Source organism: Alligator mississippiensis, chromosome 1 (assembly GCF_030867095.1).
Source record: "Alligator mississippiensis isolate rAllMis1 chromosome 1, rAllMis1, whole genome shotgun sequence".
Lineage (NCBI taxonomy): Eukaryota > Metazoa > Chordata > Crocodylia > Alligatoridae > Alligator > Alligator mississippiensis.
In genome coordinates this window covers 1,932,501-1,941,231 of record NC_081824.1, presented here as the reverse complement: position 1 = coordinate 1,941,231, position 8,731 = coordinate 1,932,501, and positions in this window count along the sequence as shown.

The following is an 8,731-nucleotide window of genomic DNA, read 5'->3' as shown; positions in this document are numbered from 1 at the left end:
GGGACTGGGCTCCCGGCGGCGCCGGATCAGGACTGCCCTTGTTGCGATCGCTGAACAAATGCCGCGCGCGGAAAGATATCCGCAAAAGTTGCCATCCCGCTCTGGCGACGCCGGGAGCTGAGCCCGGGGCCGGGGCAGGTGCGCCGTGTCGGGAGCCGGCATCTCGGAGATACACACACACACACACACACACACACAGCTTGCGCTCGGGACTGGGCTCCCGGCGGCGCCGGATCAGGACGGCCCTTGTTGCGATCGCTGAACAAATGCCGCGCGCGGAAAGATATCCGCAAATGTCGCCATCCCGCTCCGGCGACGCCGGGAGCTGAGCCCGGGGCCGGGGCAGGAGCGCCGTGTCGGGAGCCGGCATCTCGGAGATACACACACACACACACACACACAGCTTGCGCTCGGGACTGGGCTCCCGGCGGCGCCGGATCAGGACGGCCCTTTTTGCGATCGCTGAACAAATGCCGCGCGCGGAAAGATATCCGCAAAAGTCGCCATCCCGCTCCGGCGACGCCGGGAGCTGAGCCCGGGGCCGGGGCAGGAGCGCCGTGTCGGGAGCCGGCATCTCGGAGATACACACACACACACACACACACACACAGCTTGCGCTCGGAACTGGGCTCCCGGCGGCGCCGGATCAGGACGGCCCTTGTTGCGATCGCTGAACAAATGCCGCGCGCGGAAAGATATCCGCAAATGTCGCCATCCCGCTCCGGCGACGCCGGGAGCTGAGCCCGGGGCCGGAGCAGGAGCACCGTGTCGGGAGCCGGCATCTCGGAGATACACACACACACACACACACACACACACACAGCTTGCGCTCGGGACTGGGCTCCCGGCGGCGCCGGATCAGGACGGCCCTTGTTGCGATCGCTGAACAAATGCCGCGCGCGGAAAGATATCCGCAAAAGTCGCCATCCCGCTCCGGCGACGCCGGTAGCTGAGCCCGGGGCCGGGGCAGGAGCGCCGTGTCGGGAGCCGGCATCTCGAAGATACACACACACACACACACACACACACAGCTTGCGCTCGGGACTGGGCTCCCGGCGGCGCCGGATCAGGACGGCCCTTGTTGCGATCGCTGAACAAATGCCGCGCGCGGAAAGATATCCGCAAAAGTCGCCATCCCGCTCCGGCGACGCCGGGAGCTGAGCACGGGGCCGGGGCAGGAGCGCCGTGTCGGGAGCCGGTATCTCGGAGATACACACACACACACACACACACACACAGCTTGCGCTCGGGACTGGGCTCCCGGCGGCGCCAGATCAGGACGGCCCTTCTTGCGATCGCTGAACAAATGCCGCGCGCGGAAAGATATCCGCAAATGTCGCCATCCCGCTCCGGCGACGCCGGGACCTGAGCCCGGGGCCGGGGCAGGAGCGCCGTGTCGGGAGCCGGCATCTCGGAGATACACACATACACACACACACACACACACACAGCTTGCGCTCGGGACTGGGCTCCCGGCGGCGCCGGATCAGGACGGCCCTTGTTGCGATCGCTGAACAAATGCCGCGTGCGGAAAGATATCCGCAAATTCGCCATCCCGCTCCGGCGACGCCGGGAGCTGAGCCCGGGGCCGGGGCAGGAGCGCCGTGTCGGGAGCCGGCATCTCGGAGATACACACACACACACACACACACACACACAGCTCGCGCTCGGGACTGGGCTCCCGGCGGCGCCGGATCAGGACGGCCCTTGTTGCGATCGCTGAACAAATGCCGCGCGCGGAACGATAGCCGCAAATGTCACCATCCCGCTCCGGCGACGCCGGGAGCTGAGCCCGGGGCCGGGGCAGGAGCGCCGTGTCGGGAGCCGGCATCTCGGAGATACACACACACACACACACACACACACACACACACACAGCTTGCGCTCGGGACTGGGCTCCCGGCGGCGCCGGATCCGGACGGCCCTTGTTGCGATCGCTGAACAAATGCCGCGCGCGGAAAGATATCCGCAAAAGTCGCCATCCAGCTCCGGCAACGCCGGGAGCTGATCCCGGGTCCGGGGCAGGAGCGCCGTGTCGGGAGCCGGCATCTCAGAGATACACACACACACACACACACACACACACACACACACACACACACACAGCTTGCGCTCGGGACTGGGCTCCCGGCGGCGCCGGATCAGGACGGCCCTTGTTGCGATCGCTGAACAAATGCCGCGCGCAGAAAGATATCCGCAAATGTTGCCATCCCGCTCCGGCGACGCCGGGAGCTGAGCCCGGGACCGGGGCAGGAGCGCCGTGTCGGTCGCCGGCATCTCGGAGATACACACACACACACACACACACACACACACAACTTGCGCTCGGGACTGAGCTCCCGGCGGCGCAGGATCAGGACGGCCCTTGTTGCGATCGCTGAACAAATACCGCGCGCGGAAAGATATCCGCAAATGTCGCCATCCCGCTCCGGCGACGCCGGGAGCTGAGCCCGGGGCCGGGGCAGGAGCGCCGTGTCGGGAGCCGGCATCTCGGAGATACACACACACACACACACACACAGCTTGCGCTCGGGACTGGGCTCCCGGCGGCGCCGGATCAGGACGGCCCTTGTTGCGATCGCTGAACAAATGCCGCGCGCGGAAAGATATCCGCAAATGTCGCCATCCCGCTCCGGCGACGCCGGGAGCTGAGCCCGGGGCCGGGGCAGGAGCGACGTGTCGGGAGCCGGCATCTCGGAGATACACACACACACACACACACACACACACACAGCTTGCGCTCGGGACTGGGCTCCCGGCGGCGCCGGATCAGGACGGCCCTTGTTGCGATCGCTGAACAAATGCCGCGCGCGGAAAGATATCCGCAAATGTCGCCATCCCGCTCCGGCGACGCCGGGAGCTGAGCCCGGGGCCGGGGCAGGAGCGCCGTGTCGGGAGGCAGCATCTCGGAGATACACACACACTTACACACACACACACACAGCTTGCGCTCGGGACTGGGCTCCCGGCGGTGCCGGATCAGGACGGCCCTTCTTGCTATCGCTGAACAAATGCCGCGCGCGGAAAGATATCCGCAAATGTCGCCATCCCGCTCCGGCGACGCCGGGAGCTGAGCCCGGGGCCGGGGCAGGAGCGCCGTGTCGGGAGCCGGCATCTCGGAGATACACACACACACACACACACACACACACACAGCTTGCGCTCGGGACTGGGCTCCCGGCGGCGCCGGATCAGGACGGCCCTTTTTGCGATCGCTGAACAAATGCCGCGCGCGGAAGGATATCCGCAAAGTCGCCATCCCGCTCCGGCAACGCCGGAAGCTGAGCCCGGGGCCGGGGCAGGAGCGCCGTGTCGGGAGCCGGCATCTCGGAGATACACACACACACACACACACACACACACACACAGCTTGCGCTCGGGACTGGGCTCCCGGCGGCGCCGGATCAGGACGGCCCTTGTTGCGATCGCTGAACAAATGCAGCGTGCAGAAAGATATCCGCAAATGTCGCCATCCCGCTCCGGCGACGCCGGGAGCTGAGCCCGGGGCCGGGGCAGGAGCGCCGTGTCGGGAGCCGGCATATCGGAGATACACGCACACACACACACACACACACAGCTTGCGCTCGGGACTGGGCTCCCGGCGGCGCCGGATCAGGACGGCCCTTGTTGCGATCGCTGAACAAATGCCGCGCGCGGAAAGATATCCGAAAATGTCTCCTTCCCGCTCCGGCGACGCCGGGAGCTGAGCCCGGGGCCGGGGCAGGAGCGCCGTGTCGGGAGCCGGCATCTCGGAGATACACACACACACACACACACACACACAGCTTGCGCTCGGGACTGGGCTCCCGGCGGCGTCGGATCAGGACGGCCCTTGTTGCGATCGCTGAACAAATGCCGCGCGCGGAAAGATATCCGCAAATTCGCCATCCCGCTCCGGCGACGCAGGGAGCTGAGCCCGGGGCCTGGGCAGGAGCGCCGTGTCGGGAGCCGGCATCTCGGAGATACACACACACACACACACACACAGCTTGCGCTCGGGACTTGGCTCCCGGCGGCGCCGGATCAGGACGGCCCTTGTTGCGATCGCTGAACAAATGCCGCGCGCGGAAAGATATCCGCAAATGTCGCCATCCCGCTCCGGCGACGCCGGGAGCTGAGCCCGGGGCCGGGGCAGGAGCGCCGTGTCGGGAGCCGGCATCTCGGAGATACACACACACACACACACACACACACACACACACACACACACACAGCTTGCGCTCGGAACTGGGCTCCCGGCGGCGCCGGATCAGGACGGCCCTTGTTGCGATCGCTGAACAAATGCCGCGCGCGGAAAGATATCCGCAAATGTCGCCATCCCGCTCCGGCGACGCCGGGAGCGGAGCCCGGGGCCGGGGCAGGAGCGCCGTGTCGGGAGCCAGCATCTCGGAGATACACACACACACACACACACACACACACACACACAGCTTGCGCTCGGGACTGGGCTCCCGGCTGCGCCGGATCAGCACGGCCCTTGTTGCGATCACTGAACAAATGCCGCGCGCGGAAAGATATCCGCAAAAGTCGCCATCCCGCTCCTGCGACGCCGGGAGCTGAGCCCGGAGCCGGGGCAGGAGCGCCGTGTCGGGAGCCGGCATCTCGGAGATACACACACACACACACACACACACACACACACAGCTTGCGCTCGGGACTGGGCTCCCGGCGGCGCCGGATCAGGACGGCCCTTGTTGCGATCGCTGAACAAATGCCGCGCGCGGAAAGATATCCGCAAATGTCGCCATCCCGCTCCGGCGACGCCGGGAGCTGAGCCTGGGGCCGGGGCAGGAGCGCCGTGTCGGGAGCCGGCATCTTGGAGATACACACACACACACACACACACACACACACACACAGCTTGCGCTCGGGACTGGGCTCCCGGCGGCGCCGGATCAGGACGGCCCTTGTTGCGATCGCTGAACAAATGCCGCGCGCGGAAAGATATCCGCAAATGTCACCATCCCGCTCCGGCGACGCCGGGAGCTGAGCCCGGGGCCGGGGCAGGAGCGCCGTGTCGGGAGCCGGCATCTCGGAGATACACACACACACACACACACACACAGCTTGCGCTCGGGACTGGGCTCCCGGCGGCGCCGGATCAGGACGGCCCTTGTTGCGATCGCTGAACAAATGCCACGCGCGGAAAGATATCCGCAAATGTCGCCATCCCGCTCCGGCGACGCCGGGAGCTGAGCCCGGGGCCGGGGCAGGAGCGCCGTGTCGGGAGCCGGCATCTCGGAGATACACACACACACACACACACACACACACAGCTCGCGCTCGGGACTGGGCTCCCGGCGGCGCCGGATCAGGACGGCCCTTGTTGCGATCGCTGAACAAATGCCGCGCGCGGAAAGATATCCGCAAATGTCGCCATCCCGCTCCGGCGACGCCGGGAGCTGAGCCCGGGGCCGGGGCAGGAGCGCCGTGTCGGGAGCCGGCATCTCGGAGATACACACACACACACACACACACACACACACACACACACACACACAGCTTGCGCTCGGGACTGGGCTCCCGGCGGCGCCGGATCAGGACGGCCCTTGTTGCGATCGCTGAACAAATGCCGCGCGCGGAACGATAGCCGCAAAAGTCGCCATCCCGCTCCGGCGACGCCGGGAGCTGAGCCCGGGGCCGGGGCAGGAGCGCCGTGTCGGGAGCCGGCATCCCGGAGATACACACACACACACACACACAGCTCGCGCTCGGGACTGGGCTCCCGGCGGCGCCGGATCAGGACGGCCCTTGTTGCGATCGCTGAACAAATGCCGCGCGCGGAAAGATATCCGCAAATGTCGCCATCCCGCTCCGGCGACGCCGGGAGCTGAGCCCGGGGCCGGGGCAGGAGCGCCGTGTCGGGAGCCGGCATCTCGGAGATACACACACACACACACACACACACACACACACAGCTTGCGCTCGGGACTGGGCTCCCGGCGGCGCCGGATCAGGACGGCCCTTGTTGCGATCGCTGAACAAATGCCGCGCGCGGAACGATAGCCGCAAATGTCGCCATCCCGCTCCGGCGACGCCGGGAGCTGAGCCCGGGGCCGGGGCAGGAGCGCCGTGTCGGGAGCCGGCATCTCGGAGATACACACACACACACACACACACACACACACACAGCTTGCGCTCGGGACTGGGCTCCCGGCGGCGCCGGATCAGGACGGCCCTTGTTGCGATCGCTGAACAAATGCCGCGCGCGGAAAGATATCCGCAAAAGTCGCCATCCAGCTCCGGCAACGCCGGGAGCTGATCCCGGGTCCGGGGCAGGAGCGCCGTGTCGGGAGCCGGCATCTCAGAGATACACACACACACACACACACACACACACACACACACACACACACACAGCTTGCGCTCGGGACTGGGCTCCCGGCGGCGCCGGATCAGGACGGCCCTTGTTGCGATCGCTGAACAAATGCCGCGCGCATACAGATATCCGCAAATGTTGCCATCCCGCTCCGGCGACGCCGGGAGCTGAGCCCGGGGCCGGGGCAGGAGCGCCGTGTCGGGAGCCGGCATCTCGGAGATACACACACACATACACACACACACACACACACACACACAGCTTGCGCTCGGGACTGGGCTCCCGGCGGCGCCGGATCAGGACGGCCCTTGTTGCGATCGCTGAACAAATGCCGCGCGCGGAAAGGTATCCGCAAATTTCGCCATCCCGCTCCGGCGACGCCGGGAGCTGAGCCCGGGGCCGGGGCAGGAGCGCCGTGTCGGGAGCCAGCATCTCGGAGATACACACACACACACACACACACACACAGCTTGCGCTCGGGACTGGGCTCCCGGCGGCGCCGGATCAGTACGGCCCTTGTTGCGATCGCTGAACAAATGCCGCGCGCGGAAAGATATCCGCAAATGTCGCCATCCTGCTCCGGCGACGCCGGGAGCTGAGCCCGGGGCCGGGGCAGGAGCGCCGTGTCGGGAGCCAGCATCTCGGAGATACACACACACACACACACACACACACACACACAGCTTGCGCTCGGGACTGGGCTCCCGGCGGCGCCGGATCAGGACGGCGCTTGTTGCGATCGCTGAACAAATGCCGCGCGCTGAAAGATATCCTCAAATATCGCCATCCCGCTCCGGCGACGCCGCGAGCTGAGCCCGGGGCCGGGGCAGGAGCGCCGTGTCGGGAGCCGGCATCTCGGAGATACACACACACACACACACACACACACAGCTTGCACTCGGGACTGGGCTCCCGGCGGCGGCGGATCAGGACGGCCCTTGTTGCGATCGCTGAACAAATGCCGCGCGCGGAAAGATATCCGCAAAAGTCGCCATCCCTCTCCGGCGACGCCGGGAGCTGAGCCCGGGGCCGGGGCATGAGCGCCGTGTCGGGAGCCGGCATCTCGGAGATACACACACACACACACACACACACACACACACACACACAGCTTGCGCTCGGGACTGGGCTCCCGGCGGCGCCGGATCAGGACGGCCCTTGTTGCGATAACTGAACAAATGCCGCGCGCGGAAAGATATCCGCAAATGTCGCCATCCCGCTCCGGCGACGCCGGGAGCTGAGCCCGGGGCCGGGGCAGGAGCGCCGTGTCGGGAGCCGGCATCTCGGAGATACACACACACACACACACACACAAACACAGCTTGCGCTCGGGACTGGGCTCCCGGCGGCGCCAGATTAGGACGGCCCTTGTTGCGATCGCTGAACAAATGCCGCGCGCGGAAAGATATCCGAAAATGTCGCCATCCCGCTCCGGCGGCGCCGGGAGCTGAGCCCGGGGCCGGGGCAGGAGCGCCGTGTCGGGAGCCGGCATCTCGGAGATACACACACACACACACACACACACACACACACACAGCTTGCGCTCAGGACTGGGCTCCCGGCGGCGCCGGATCAGGACGGCCCTTGTTGTGATCGCTGAACAAATGCCGCGCGGAAAGATATCCAAAAATGTCGCCATCCCGCTCCGGCGACGCCGGGAGCTGAGCCTGGGGCCGGGGCAGGAGCGCCGTGTCGGGAGCCGGCATCTCGGAGATACACACACACACACACACACACACACACACACAGCTTGCGCTCGGGACTGGGCTCCCGGCGGCGCTGGATCAGGACGGCCCTTGTTGCGATCGCTGAACAAATGCCGCGCCCGGAAAGATATCCGCAAAAGTCGCCATCCCGCTCCGGCGACGCCGGGAGCTGAGCCCGGGGCCGGGGCAGGAGCGCCGTGTCGGGAGCCGGCATCTCGGAGATACACACACACACACACACACACACACAGCTTGCGCTCGGGACTGGGCTCCCGGCGGCGCCGGATCAGGACGGCCCTTTTTGCGATCGCTGAACAAATGCCGCGCGTGGAAAGATATCCGCAAAAGTCGCCATCCCGCTCCGGTAACGCCGGGAGCTGAGCCCGGGGCCAGGGCAGGAGCGCCGTGTCGGGAGCCGGCATCTCGGAGATACACACACACACACACACACACACACACACACACACACAGCTTGCGCTCGGGACTGGGCTCCCGACGGCGCCGGATCAGGACGGCCCTTGTTGCGATCGCTGAACAAATGCCGCGCGCGGAAAGATATCCGCAAATGTCGCCATCCCGCTCCGGCGACGCCGGGAGCTGAGCCCGGGGCCGGGGCAGGAGCGCCGTGTCGGGAGCCGGCATCTCGGAGATACACACACACACACACACACACACACAGCTTGCGCTCGGGACTGGGCTCCCGGCG